The sequence below is a fragment of the Aphis gossypii genome, chromosome 1, assembly GCF_020184175.1.
Source record: "Aphis gossypii isolate Hap1 chromosome 1, ASM2018417v2, whole genome shotgun sequence".
In the NCBI taxonomy this organism is placed as follows: Eukaryota; Metazoa; Arthropoda; class Insecta; order Hemiptera; family Aphididae; genus Aphis; species Aphis gossypii.
Window position 1 is genome coordinate 5,418,266 of NC_065530.1, and position 16,926 is coordinate 5,435,191.

The 16,926-nt window shown below is 29.0% G+C and overlaps 1 long non-coding RNA gene across 1 annotated transcript; it reads left to right on the forward strand.

Moving 5' to 3' along the window:
- The first annotated feature begins 12,586 nt into the window (after positions 1-12,586).
- Positions 12,587-16,144, forward strand: LOC126549040 (uncharacterized). Its single transcript, XR_007603180.1, has 5 exons — positions 12,587-12,777; positions 13,108-13,187; positions 14,146-14,222; positions 15,739-15,810; positions 15,890-16,144. It is a non-coding gene; the product is annotated as an uncharacterized LOC126549040 (long non-coding RNA).
- The last annotated feature ends 782 nt before the right edge of the window (positions 16,145-16,926 follow it).

A 16,926-nucleotide genomic window follows, 5' to 3' on the forward strand; every position in this document is an offset into this window, starting at 1 on the left:
ATATATCCATATTGTAATCATGCAATGCAATACCCCTGACTTTTACACAACGACATACGTATATTTTTATCAACTAAATCATTTTCAAACAGAAATTCACATATAATTATATAATATTATTATGCCAAGTAACACGTGGAGTCCATTTAAAAATTAAATACATTTTCATCAAATTCAGATAAATCGAAGATATCAGAACGTTCACAACCAACTATAACATTCTAGAGTAAGTCCCTCTATCATCCCCAGGGTGTGACGAATCAACCATTAACCAGATACTAAATTTCATCAAAAAAATTTAAATTTAAAATTTATTGTCAACTATTAGTTTATCTGTAAGAAATTAAATATGTAAAAAAAAATGGTCTTAAATGTCAGCCTACTTTTATTTCTAATATTTAAACATATATATTATATTATAACACAAATGTAATACTATTACCTATACTAATAAATAATCATATTAATTATATTTTCTATTTTCGATTTTAAAAATAGATCAATCCATATCAGTTCATTTACTTTTAAATATTTTTAAACTAACTTACATAAAATACAGTTAAATATTAAAAAAAAAAAACTTAACAAAAGAGAAAAAATAGGAAATATTATAATATGTTATTTTTAATATTTTTTCGTTCACTCTGTCAGTGGAATCGGATAAATCTGGTCCATCTGGAGTGCGGATTTGTTTGGTAGTAAAATGAATTGTTAATATATTTACACTCTGCTCAACTTCTCCTCCCCCCACCAAAAAAATAAAATAATACGGGTGAAAAGTCACCAAGTCTTACCGTTTTATACTCGCATAACAAATAGTGTTCGAAAACACCTGGTACACTTATTCCGTTTACGTTTCATTTTTAAGCATAGTTTGCGCTATATTAGTCTTATGATTCTAATAAATATAATATTATACGACCTCAATTAACTGATTACTATTTTTATTTGTTTTTTGTATCAATTTACACAATATGAAAGTAAATTGTTCATGGTTCAACTGCTGTAGCCACTGAAATTGCAATACCTAAATATTAAAATAACGTTTTTTTGAGCTCACAAATGCAGTGGTAAAGTTTGAAACTTGAAATAATCGTATTAAAAAAATTTAATAACTAATGAATTTTTACAGAAATAACCATTCTTAATATGTTGAAAAATTATATTTATTTATATTTTGTATTAAAAAATTTGAATATCATGCTTGCCGTCCAATACACATACGATGTGTAAATAATATGAGATAAATAAAATGATTACGTTTTTAATGTAATCATTATTACTTACTTTAATATTTCAAGAATTAGTTTTTATTAGTCTGTAAATATGGACCCTAACGCCACTTTTCACGATAATTAATAACAATTCACCTAATTCAAACGTACATGCATTTCGCCAAATTGTTATTTAAAATTCTCTGTGTTTATTCTAATACAAATTTATTGTGAAAAGTAAACCGAAAATACAGCAAACTTATTATACAAACAGCCAATTATAATAATCATCAATAATACTATTAATAATGTAGACCTATTTTCAATTTTGTGTTTTATCGACTTCTGTTTTTTTCATATCATGTTTTTTTTTTGTATTTATTATTATTAAAATTTATGAATTAATGTTTACAGTTTTTAATCTAATTTTTGTCTAATAATTTGATGAGTTTCAATAAATAATCATATGCAATAATGTCATGAGAATGAAGGCCAACCAGTTTGTGAATCCTCTGATACAGTATTGTTAAAATTGATTTTGATAATTTCACGAAACACAATTGGGAAAACGCCAGATCAAAAGGTTTTTATCGACGTTTTTACATATTATATTATAATATCTAATACTGTTATACTAATAGTATCAAAGAGTTTTGGCTATAATAATTATTAATAGTAATATCTTTATCTCCAATGTTTTCGTATATTATAATATCATATAATACAGGTAATAATATAATATACATTATACACTTATAGGTGATTTATAATATACATATGAGTTGAATATTCTTAAAATATCATGTAAAATATGATTATTTAGTTAATTTTTAAAGTTTTTCATAAAACTTAACTAATAACTGTTTAAAAACATTGAAAATACATAGCCAGGTTAATTTAACCATAGCCACGATGTTTTAAGTTCAAAATTTGACAAAATTTGGTTAAATCACGAAAATATTTAGTCTATACTCTAATCGTCAAAATCGTTTTTCGTATGCATAAGTTTTTGTAGTTTTATATACACTCCAGCATCATGTATATTAATCCCATGTCTCTGTAATTCAAATTAAAAAAAAAATAATAATATAACAGTTTTTATGCCACAACTCTGGTGCAGGGGTAGGTACCCAACCTGGTCCAACCTAACCTAACCTACGGATGTGATTGCCTGTGCCGTTTCTGTTGCTAACTCAAACACAGTTTCCAACACCGCCGTCGTGCAGTGAGACTAGCTACTTTTTTATTTTGCCTACCGTGTCTTTTAAAAATCCTAGCATATTGACTAAACTCTATATACCAATGGGTATACATAGGGTTAGACATAACTATTGTTCCGTATATTTTTAGCATACAAGCCACCGCAGCCGGAACCGCTGTAGCTACTGCCTCTGCAGCCGTGACTGCCACCTCTACATCAGCCACCACCCCCGCTTCTATTGCCGATTCTAGGTAGGCCATATGATATCAAGCCAATCAAGGTCTGAGGAGCGAGCAGACGGAAAACCATGTGATCTGAGCAGTGATAGCACATAATAGTTGTATCAGACCTATCAACGGAGAACGTACGACCTAAAGAAATCCGGTCATGACGAGAAGTAACATCTAAACAAACTCAGAAGTACTAGGGGTGCGGAGACAACCATGATGACGAGCGAAACCTAACCTAACAAGTGCAAGTACCGCCGCTCCAAGCCATCAGGCTTGTAGTGAGCAATAGCCGCTTCAAAGTCACGAGCTTCCGGTGGTTAACTCCATCAAATAAACTTGTATTGACCTGACGATTATCATCCTAACATTGTGAAATAGAAACAATTCGTTACGACTGTCGTGTACGAGCCTCTCTCCCGTATCGGCCCACTTAAATAGCCAAGCAAACGAACTCGAGACGCTAAGTTTCCCAATATACACATAATACATTTTACATTAAAAAAGTAACGATCAGACGTGATCATATTATATACTTTACGCGTTTTTAATTTTCCGAGACAGTCGGTCCTACCAGACTGCACTGTTTCACGTTATTTTCATTTTGTATACTCCAATAGTATAATTATCTAGTGTGTCATAATATTATGTGTCTCTATACTTCGGCTTAAAAATAAAAATAAAAAAAAACAGTTGTTATGCCATGGTTCTGGCGCAGGTAACCCTATAACCCTATCTGGTCTGACGGTCTCACGCATCAATTATTCAAGTGTCATTGCCACCACCGCCAAATGTCGTGTTATCATTATTATTATTATTATTACGATGATATTCATTCACCCGACAAGCCTAACTCCACCGAAAAATCACAAATCCAATGAATTTTAAATAACAATCCTGCAATTTAGTCTCCATGATATTGCACACCATGGTCGAGTAAACTAAAATAATGGATTGCTTTTTAAATTATTTTTTAACAAAAAAAATAAGCACATTCCACGACGATTAATTGTTTTGAAGTTTAGAGATGTATTTACAATAAGTGTGTCGTTATTGATTTTGAACAGTATAATCTTAATGTTATTGCTATACTCAAATGTTTATATTTTGATTAATTATCGGAATTAAATGTTATTATATAATTGATTGATATTTAATAATTGATATTTTATCACTGCAGTTTAAACTCCTATTTATTTAGTTAATGTGGTGTACCTATGTTTAGCCGAAGTATTATAATGAGTTCAAAGCCGTACATGTATAGGTATAATATATAAAAATATTTTTTTTTAAATAATATTATGAAATTAAGCTTTTGCCAGATTTTGAGGTGAATAAAATGTCTTAGTGAAAGGCGACCAGCTAGTGACAGCAGTGTACCTATCACTGCGGTGGACAGGTGAATCGCATGGGTAGGTATGTATATTTTAATTTTCGAGTATAAAGTCGATGGTGGTGAAGCGAGTCGGTCTGAAGTCAAATATTTTAAAACGATTGATATCATATACAATTTTAAATTTTTAAAAGAGATTTCATATTATAATAGTTCTATTTACGTTGTTTTATTATTTGTTAAATGATGCGGGGAACCAGGAAAGTCTTATATTTTTAGATAGTGTTTAGCTACTATATGTAATTATACCGGTCAACATCTAGGTTAGACGTCCACAAAATCACTACACATAATAACCATATTATTAAATTGTGTGAATATTAATGTTATTATTATTACTCACTGTGCATTATTAATTATCACATACAACGTAGAAGTGCATAATTTTCATGATGTACGATTAATCGTGTAAAGTACATTAGAATAGAGCATAATATCGTTATTATTATTATTATTATCATCATCTGTTATATATATATAGTTCACTCGATGGACCGGAGTGAAGATGTCACACGCGCCACTCTATCGCGGTGCACAAAACATCGACACGCGCTATATGCACACCCATACTCCATATATTATGCGCGTGACGATGTTATTGGCCTTACACCGTCATCGAACAGACAATATTCAAAATATACCGTTTATAATATATTACGTTATTACGTTATCGGTGAATCTCATGACACGTGTAATATTATAACAATATACTATAAATAACTACAAAAGTGGCTCTATATTGTAATATTACACAGTTAATAACATACTACAAGGCTTATTTATTTTATTTTTATTTTTATTTTTTTTTTTTTGTAAGCGTTAGAGGCATTAATCATTCTCTAAGTAAAAATGTTGTTATATTTAAAACAAAAATTCTATACCGTACTCTTGTCAGATAAATATTAAATATTGTTGATGATTTTCTTCTTTTTTTTCTTTATCCGTGTTATTTATAGATTATTATAGGTATAATATTCCTATTATTATAATGATTTTACAACTTTATCTATCCTTTACTTTCAAAATGTATAAGTAACATTCAATAGACTAATTGAAACGGTAATGTCATATTATTCCGTTTTAAATATTATAACGTTACATCCTAGGAAAAATGACATTTATTGGAAAAATATTATTGTTTATATAATATAATATCAACAATCTACATACATTAGACATTTTTTGTAAAAACTTGTACTCAAGTATAATATCGTATTATCCTCGTAATATACTTGACATAAAAACATATCCAAGTCGTTTATGTATTTGGTACTATTTAAATGCTAATTTTAATAAATTATATTGTAATTAAAATTTTTAAAACTTCATATTATATTATTTTTATATAAATATTATATTATTATGATTTATGATTCTATGTAGTTTAATTTATAATATTGTTATAATTATTTGTCTTTTGTTTTGATTCGTCTTTGTTAGCCCTTTGAAAACAATACACTCGAGACTTAAGATAATTTGAAACTTTATACTCAGAGAACACGTCTTAAGTTTTGAAAACCATTTTAGCAGTAGAACTACTTTAATTAAGTTTATAATAAAGTATATGTAATCCTATTATTTACTGAAATCATGATTTTTTTTATACAAAGTATCGATACGAAAACTTCATTCAGGATTCGTCATATAGCACCCACTATATAAAGTTGAATTGTCAACTATTCAGAACATCGCTAATAAACAATAAGTTACTAGAATTGTAGTTTTTAGAATAAGATTTTATTTTTTATTTTTTAGACAATAATAATTTTAATGGAACATTATTAATAATATTATTTATTCGACGAATATAAGTGACAATGTGATATTAAAAAGGAATAATAATTATTACTTTTTCATAAGACACTGTTAACAATTTATGTTTCGTATTTTAAAACAGAATATTATTTGGAGCATTCTGATCATTCATAGACGTTTTTATTTAATATTATGTTGTAAAAAACATAATTTCTCCAAAAACAATCACTATTTTTTTATTTTCATAACCTTTTTAATTGCATATTTTTTTTTAATGACAACATATATTTTTAGTACTCTCTTCCACGGAGTATTTTTTGAGCACTTTGGATGCGCAGTATATGGATTATAAGTGTTTAAAGTTTAGATGAGTAGAATCGAGTGGTTTATATATATCCTACAAAATGCTGTTCCATTACTCCGCTTGTCAAACTTTAAATACTTAAAAATAAAAAACTACTTGTCTGATTTTTTTGTACCATTCTGCTCGTCTAAACTTTAAATACTTATAACCTATATACTACTTATCTAAAGTTTGATTTTTATATACAATTTATGTACTCCAAAAAATACTCCGTGTTGAAATAGGGTATTAAAAATATATTTTGACAAATATTAATTATTGTTTTTGGAAAAATTATGTTTAACAACGATTTAAAATTACATAAAATCTTTAGTGGATTACGAATTAATGAGAGTATCAAGTTAAATAGATCAACAAATATAGTTCTATGACGTTTAAATTAATTTTTCCTGAACTTTGGCAATCCGTTTATTTTTTTACACGCATAGCCAGCGACTGTAGTGACCGGATAATCGGGCATTTCAAGCGACACGCAAACCAGACTGCCGATCGTTGTCGAGGTGACGGAGAGATTGGCCGTGTGCAACTAACGACCCCCGGCACGGAACCGCGGTTAGTTTAGGTATGTCGCGGTCAGGATAAGTGAGTCCCGTTACCGCGGTATACTCGGTGTCGAGTGGGCGATGAGCAAAGACTCAGTACCCAAAAGAGACCACGTCGAGTCGTATTTTGATATTTCGCGAGATTGACTCGCTTATTCGTGGACAATTTTAAACGCTCACAGTCTCGCGAATCATCTACACCGCCGGCGACAGGCGCACAAAATATTATTATTAGTAGTTATACTCGTACGTATATAATATGTATACGAAAACGACTCGATATAATAAATTTAATCGGTTGCGCCCCTGCACGTACTACAACGCTGTTCGTACACAACACCACCGCCACACACATGATAAAATACTACCGGTTTCGAACACGCATACGCATCCAGTCATCATCGAATATTAATGTCGTTCCGATTACTCGAAAAGTTACGACGAGCACGTGACGTGTAATCCGATGGGCATAACTACGAAATCATGCTTTACACGTAAAGGCGATTGTGTACTCGGTGTGTAGCTTATGTATGTATATAATACCTACACACGTGCAAGTTTATATTACATTGTATCCGTTCTCTTGTCCGTCCATCCGTCCGTGTTCTCCTGCGTACCAGAGTCATACTCGCACCAAAATCTCAATAAAATTATATCGTACTATACGGCACTGTATGCACACATACATACTTACACATGTATAATATATATAACGATATAATACACGATATATACGTACTACAGCTACTGCATCGCGTTTCATCCCTCGACCACCACCATCACCACCACTACCATCCGCCCACCCATTGATCACGCCCTCGTTTTCTATTTCTTTTATTTTTATTTCCTTTGAGGAAGTTTGTTTCTTCTTGCAAGGTATATGCGTACACTACCACACTCCACCCGCACAATCCGCATAACCTTATATTCCTTATGTGCGCGCACACACACACATACACTAGGTTTGTCACATATACACGCACACACATACCGACCCGAAGGTGGAACGCGAAGTATATGAAATATTCATAAAACGGTTTTGTATAGACTTATTATATTCTCAGGTCGACCTGCCCCGGGGGATGATAAAAAGGACCGCGTGCTCGTGTACGAGCGAGCGAGCGACTGTATGTGTGTAATATCAATACGTCAGACGTGGAAAGTCTATCGAAGGAGAAAATTCACGAAGACACGCAAAAGCCGATTTCGATGTACCGTCGACGGCGGTTGCTCGAGGGAGAAAGCTCTGATGGGGGGAAAACTACAAATTTTTGAATCACAAAGTAACTATATAATATACAACCGATTTACGTTTTCGGGGACCAGGCCGAGATCGTTAAAACCAATACCGCGTGTATATCCATATAATACGATGCAGGGGATGCCACCACCGCCGCAGCCACTGCTTCGACTGACTCGACCGCCGCATTCTAGTGTTCACAGACTGTACACATATTTTATAATATTATAAAATGATCAACGATCGGAATTCCTCTACGACGCAATCTCTATAGCCGCCGCCGCGCCGATAAATCGTATTTCTTCGAGAGAAGAACGTTTGAGAGTTCGATCAGGTCGGTACCGGATTCGATTCGTATCACATACGTTTATCGATAAATTTTAAATTCTTAAATTATTCGTTTGAGTATCGTCTCAAGACATTGTATCCCGATATCATTATACCGTATAGTATTTATATTCATATATATATATTATATACTCCATAATATAAGCAGCTGTATACACAAAATATATTATATTATATGTGCTAGCGATGACGCCTATAGGCTATAATATACATTTATCAACGAGAGCTGTAGTGCTACTTTAATCCACCGGGGTTTTATAGGCAGACAACCGAGTAAACGCACGTTTTTATACCAATGACGTGGATTGGTGAGGAAACGAGAGACGGGGTACTAAGCTCCTCACGCTTAAACACTACTCAAAGTATACTATTCTTGTTTGTTATAGTAATTTTTTTTAAAAAAAAATTCATTACTTCAGTATCTATACTCTATAGCACCTACCTGTACCTATAATAGTGTATTGATATGTCTATGGTTTATTTGATTTATATTTATTTTTTGTATTTTATAAATTTAATATATTGTATCTATTCACTGTCATTTGAATTCTTACATCCATCGTCGGGTACGGCGATACTGCTTACATTTATTACGTTCCTTCGGTTATGTCTTCAAACTATTTTCCCGTGTAAAAATAATGTGACCGAACGAATTACCCTACAATTTCGAAAGCATTATTCGCCGTTATATTATTATCATTCCAAAGTGGATAAAACTTTATTTCAAACCTAGTCGCTGACTAAGCCATATAATGTATGACATTTATTTTAAAAACACTTACTATAGAATCGTTTTGACGACAGTTATTATATAGCGGTCGAAATTATTTCACCAAATCGTTCTTTACGCAAGCGTTCGCGCGCTGTACATTGCAGCTCTTCCCCCTTCACGGAAAGTATTCGTTTTTAATATACCATTATTATAATAATAATAAACATAAATAATTTATTAAGTATTAAATATTTTCAACTGCAAAACTATGAGAATATTAAGAATTAAATATTAAAGCAAACCCGCTTTGGTGAATACGACGTTAAGAGACATTATTATCGCATACGCCGCCGTGGCGTGATGGTAGTACCTGTATAATATTATGTTATATAATATTTTTATAAGTCTTCAATATTCATAAAGTTTAAATTGATAATAGGTATCGAACTAACCTTAAAAATGTAAGCTTGAGTTGATTTAAGCATAATAATATATTGCATTATATAATTTATAATTAAAGAATTGCTCCACCATACTTAAATATTTCTTTTTTTTGTGTATACTCATATAACGATACGTTGTATATTACAAAAACCTATTTATTTTTAACTATCAAGTATTTTAAATTGAACAATTATTATAATTATTATATTTTAAATATCATTTAAAAAAATATTCGTGTAGGTATAACGTTATGTACATATTATATTTATGGGTTTTAGAAGTATATATTTTATATTATAACATCGTTTTAACATGTTAATACTTGAATCGCCTATTTTATTTTAACTTGAATGTTTTTTTAGTATACAGAACGTTTAACCAAGTATGCTCACCTCCATTTTAAATTTTAAACAAATATTAAATTAGAATGTTGGGCTATTTAATTAGTGTCCAATGACGATGTAAATTTATTTTTTTTCAAACTGAGACCAACCTATTTTACCGCGAATTATTGGACAAAAAATTATATTAGATTTATAATAATTAATAATTAATATATAAGTTATTATATTTTTTAAATCTATTAAAATGAATCTATTAATAATTAGTAAATAATTATTCGATTTACAATTTAAATAAATCAACATTTTCTAAAAAAGCATCCACTTAGAAGTTTTAAGCAAAAATAGTTATTCTTATATGAAAAGAACATGTTGATTTCACCAAGTATACTTCTTAAATATTAAAAAAAAGATTTAAATAACTGATAATATGGACCTCGATAATCTTAACAATTGTAAAAATAAAAATTGTAATAAATTAACTATCAAAAGAATACATTTTATAAAACATATACGTACACGGAAATTAATCATAACTCCTATATATTATTATAGATTAATCGCGTGAAATAATCGAATAATAATCAAAAATTCGTCTATTGCGTTAAATCGTTTTGAACATTGGAATACGTTTGATCACGTTTTGAGGTTAGGTATTGGTTAGGTATTATAGAGCCTCGTATTCGAAAACATACAAAAAATAATTTCTATACAAATATGCATTCGTTCATGTACGGTATCATTGCGTTGTTGTTGACTGTCGGTATTGGCGTTGTCATTCAAGACTTACGCTCATACAAATGAATACCGTTTTTCGGTAACGATTTTATGTCGGAAAAGGTTATACAAGAGTAGAATAATTTGTGGAATTCAAAGGTCAATATTCCGCATTTTATTAACTTTACACCGGTAGTCTGGGTATGTGTAAGTGAGCGGATGAGTGCGGCGAAGACAAAGGATGAGTGAAAAAACCGACAAAAACAACAAGCCATTTAACTGACGATGGAGCGGCGCCACGAGAAGATATCCATTTTAAGTATTTTATTACAGGGCGACCATACGCACAGATGTTGATCAAACGACGTATATATATATATATATAATGTATCCAACTAACCCATGTTAGTCGGTTTTCGCTGTTGCACAACGATAATAATATAATATAATTACATAGTGTACAAAATGTGTTCTGGTCCGTGGCTCAAAGATTAAATTAAATTAAAGGTTCACACTCAATATTAAGACTGATAAAGTGATAATTTTTTACCAATTGACATCATTCAACACCTAATTAAAAATATTATACAATATCATTATCGATCACTGTTGCGGTATATTATTATACCCTGGCTATGCATGCACAATATCATATTATAGTACCTATATGTATAATTCAGTACAAATAACTTCATTCAATTTGTGTGGAATAAAATAATATATTATAGCCAAACTTAACTGTTTAAGGTCTAATTGTTTGTTTACTAAAGTTATAGTATTTATTACTCACGTAAAATAAGCATAATATTTGATAAAAAAATCATGTGATATATCCAATCAAAAAGTGATGAGTTGAAAACTATACAAATGGACAAACTAGAAAATAAAAGCACACCTAATAATAAAACTATAGTGATAATAATTTCAAAAATTTCCGGTAAATGTGGATTTTTCATAGATCCCTTAAAAACATAAATAAATCATATCACTTTAATATAATAAATAACTAAACATATTGTTATCAAATAACTAAAAAAGTGACTTCTCAGAAGAATTTTAAAAATTTTTATGTATAAAAATAAGTAAAAAGGATGTTTATTAAAGAATTCAATATATATTTAGTATATATTATATGTATTTATTGTATTATCGTTATAACGGCTCCTACTGGATACTTTTTTGATTTTTCAGTAATAAAATTGTTCATTTCTAGGTTGTTTTTCGATAATCGCGGGACTTAATGATACACTTATGTTACTTTTTTTGTGTTTTACACAAAACTGATGTAGTAAAAACATTTGGAATTTTTAATTTTTTTTATATATAAACATAGTGATGGCATTATGATAATTGGTAAAAAAATATAATATTTTTAATAGAAAAATTTGTTTTGTAGACAAAAGAATCAAAATTAAACACATAACCCTGGGGTAGTATATATATATTATATATATACTTGTGTATATTCTATCTATAGCCATTGTAGTGACATGACATCATCAATAACCAATCAATTCTTTTACAATTTCGTCGTAAATATTTTGTGGCTTATTATCAAAATGTGTTTTACATTTATAATTCCTAACCATTATACATTCTATAAAGTGAATTAGAAATATATTTAACATATTATGTACTATTTATAAATGATAATTCGCAAAATGTAGATATTAAAGTAAAATTAGTCTTTTACACAAAACAATTAAAAACATATAAGAACAAACAGTTAAATGATATATTATTATCGTTATATTAGTATTTAATATTATACGCATAAATTTACTCCATAAGAGAAGGCCCAACTGGCCAATTTTATCAAATTTGGTTCTATTATTTATAAAAAAAAGTTATCTAAAAGAAATCATATCATGTACAAAATAGACAGTATAATGAAATAATAAAAAAAAACTTGCCTCAGAGAATAATATTTTAAACGATAACTTCATCAGAATAACATCATATTTTTTCTACGAATTTTAGTTTTTTATAATTATTTATTAAATTACGTTTTTTATGAAACTGGCTTATTAACGATAGTAGATACATAGCCGAAGTTGATAGTTTTACTTAATTGTTTTGAGTTGAATGATTATTAATTCAATATAAATAATTGTTTCTGTAGAATTTTGTATGTGGAATACTATGCCCCATGCTGTCCTACAAAATCCAATCATTTGACATGGAACACAAACTCATATGGCTTGTTTTTCCTGGAATTTGTACCTACTCGTGACATATACTCAATGGATTTTCTGTTGAAGGGGTATATCACATAACCGGTAATATGTGCTTTATATATATCATATATTTTATTATGCTTTACAATATTTATATTTTCATATAATATTTGTGAACAGTTTAGTATATAATAGTAAAAATGTTAAAACTTCAAACGATAGGAAAATTTCATTACTTTAGATTTATATGTTTTTATTAAATTTTCGTGGGTGTCCACTTTCCACGTAATATACGTGGATCCGTGACACTTCTTGTTTATAAATATTAAAAAGTAAGTAGAATTGGGTCGAGATTTAGGCTGTTTGAAGTATAGCGTAATCTATATGTCATAAAGCCAAAATAATACTGTGCAAATTTTGATGGTTTGATAGGTTTCAGAAAAAAAACCTTCTCACCCTTTGCAGGTAATACATTTAAAGAGGACAGAGGACTGTAAAGATGAAAGAGCAAGGTATTTTGTTTTGTTTTTTTTTTTTAATGTTTTGATTTATTACTTATATAACATACATGTATAACACATATACTTGGACAGTAAAATTATGCATTATGGTTGTTACTCCATAGCCACCGTGAGAATTGCTACACTTATTTTTTTTTAATTTCCCACATACCAACATAAATATTATATTCATTCAAACGTAAATACAAGTTCACAAGTAATTGCACAAACCTCTCTTTGATAAAGACAAAAACATTTTTCATGAGATCTTTGGAAGCACCTTTTGCTACAATATATAATATATTCGCTCTTATAAAATATATCATCTACATTAATTTGGATTAATTATTATTTATCATTTATTCTAATCTGCTATTATTCATTAAACAATGAGAAATCAGTTTTTACTATATAATAAATTTGTATTTATAATGAGAATTTTTCAAAAAAAAAAAAAAAATCACTGAGGTATGAAAATTCTGATAGCATATCTTTAGTTATTAACTAGCTAGTGTACTATTTTGTACAACACTTACTAGTAGTTTTTTATTTTATTTATTATTTTTATACACTTAATTTTATAATACGCATAGTGTTATTGACAGCCAATAGCAGTAATTCACTGATTTTATTGATACAATTGACGTGTTATACAAAATAATATACGTCGTATATTATTGCCTAATGTATTGATTAGAACTGTTAATTTTTTGTGATTTTTGTGTTACTATGACAGCTATATATTTTTTCATATCTACTTTTCAAAGTCCTAATAATACAACTTTGTTAATACACATATTCTATTCTATCTTATTTACCCATTTTAATTTTTTAATAAAACGTTTATTTGCTTCTATTTTTTTTTATCATAAACGCCTACTTAAAATCAATAGACAGCGCATAATGCACTTGTTTCAGTAACATTGAACTTGAATTTCAATAACCTAAATATACCGTTATTTTATTTTAGATACGATAAAAATTCACACTAACTACTAATAACATTTGTGCTATGTTGAACTAAGATGTCTCAATCCCAATGGAATGGTACGTGCTTCTCATTATTTGTCAAAAAGTTTCCAAAATGGTGTCAAATTCTTAGTATCTTCCAGCCATCAATCACTCGACCTTTTCCAAGAATAGAACCTAATTATAAAATTGTTTTTCTTTTTAAAATTATAAAGTACGTTGAAATAGTTAAAATTAGAATTCAAAATTGCTATCCTTTAAAAGTAGCATCGTCTATGAATAATATACACAGTGACTTTGGATTTTGGAACTCTGATTAGATAGGATTATATAAATTTGTTTTTTTTTTCAAAAACAAAAAAATGTATCACCAACTAATGTTTAGAAAAATTATAAACCACAACAAAAACTAATATTCTAAATTAATAAACTTCAGTCAAAGAAATTATATTTAGCCGATAAAAAATAAAAAATGATTTATGATTAGGAATTATTATTACGCTCTTGATGATAATGCCGATGATAACTATACGTTTGAGTTGAAAAATCGTTAGTATTTATTTGAACTCTACAAAACATACACCAATAAGAGTGAATTTTTTTCCCCTTATTACATCTATCGAAGGCGCACTTCGTTTTCCAGATATCTTAAATGAGTTAACCCATTTCTTTTATTAGACCATGTTAATTTATAATAGATCTTATACTAGTATAAGGTGGTACTTTGGTGTTTGCAAAATATTACAAGCTAAGTGCAATTGGCCAAGGTAAGACGAATATCAACCACCTATGTAGATTATTTACAAGTTCTTCATACTGAAATCTTACATCTACGGTATTTATATCAATTTAAGAAATATATTTTTTTTTTTTGGATGATATTTGTGATGTCATTGACACAATCAACGGTTCACAGTTCCATCACAGATACTTCAAATCTGAGTAAAATAATATATGGCAATAAACTTAAACATTTCAAAGTAGTGTTGTCCCAATCATTGTTATGACTAAATGACATTCGCTTAGCTAGTGTGCATGATGACTCTTAAATGCTGATGTCTATGTAAAACCGTTTTCTATTATTTAATATAAATAGTGTATTTATTCACTACCAGAGCTTTTTTCATAATCCAATTAAATATTATGCTTTTCCTTATTATTGTTCAGAACTGAGTATGTTTTATTTTTGATTAGAATTTTTAATTCGAAAATTGTACATTGTAATTTACCTCTATTTTCTCATATTCAAAATAATAGACATTACATTTTGTCGTCTAGTAATAAATTGTAATTTGACTACAAATATAATCTTGAGAATATATTATAATAAAGGAATATAATTTTTGAGCGTAAAAGTATAGTACTTAATAAATTATAATTATAATTTTACAATGATTACTATATTTAGTTTTACTGACAACTCTATCACCTCTAAATGGAATGTCATAATTATATTAGCGATGCAATTTAAATAATCAATATTGTTTCTAGAACTGATGCATATTATAGTGCATGAATTAATTTAGACAATTACTTACATTACCGAAATGAATTTTTATTTATAATATTGACTACTCAGATAAATTGTTCACAGATATGTAGGATTGAGAGATTCTGATTTTTGGACTGATCTAGATACCACACACGAATCGCTTACCCGAGTCAGGTAAAAAGTTTGTAAATTCTAGTTTACAGAAAAGGCAAAAGTATATTATACATGATAAACGTATTTTTGGTGAAAACAGGTCAAGCCCGTATGAATAAATGGTAAATTTATCATGGCAGATTCAACGTTGCATGATGAATGTGCGCTTTTGAGGTATAATTTGACATCAGTCCGCTTGTATTCTGGGCGGTTTTTGTTTACTTTAAAATCTAAATGATCAACGGTTTCATGCACATAATTTACGGATGTAATGCGTGGTCCCGTTGACTAAGTACTTATTGTGTGGTGTACCGTCGTGGGTTATTTGTTTTTAAGCATAAAATAAACTTTTATTTTAGCCATATAATAATAAATTGTTGACATTTTTACAAGAGCATTTTTAATTTAAAAACAAAAACTTTCTATGGCCTCTGTATTAATGAACACCATTATTATCACAAAATATGAAGATTTCGTACACAAAATCATCTCAATAGTCAATACTTCAGTAGGTTGATATTTCTGTGATATAAAATACATGTAAATTCGATAGCTACTCGTTTTTCGTTTACTTATTCAAAAAAGTCAATACAGGTAGAGAATCTTTATTAGGAACAATGAACTTTAATTCTTTCTTCATTATTGTTGATTTCTATACTACAGCTGTTTAAACAGTCATGAAATTGAGTGTAGTTTCCATTAGCTTAGGCATTGTATATTTGTGGTTAACGATACAACAACATTTGAAATAGTATTGGTTAACCAATAATGCATTTACAAATGATAGGTTAAGTGATTTATACAACCTTACAATACACATTGTAGCTGTATATTGTAAATTCCATGATAAATAATGTTAATCAATACCTATACCTAATAATAATTATATTGTGCACCACTAATAGAATCATAATTATTATTCAATGTTTGTACCTAAATGATATTATGTGTATTTATATTAGCCAATATATACGTAACAATTTTAATAACACGACTGGGATTTAAAATCTTTGATTAATTAGATATTTACAAACTATTGTTTCCAATTTTCATCAAACTCGATTTTTGAAACTTTTCGTGATAAAATTTCCGGTATCTTGTACATACTGCGTGTTTATCTAGATCGCATACACATTA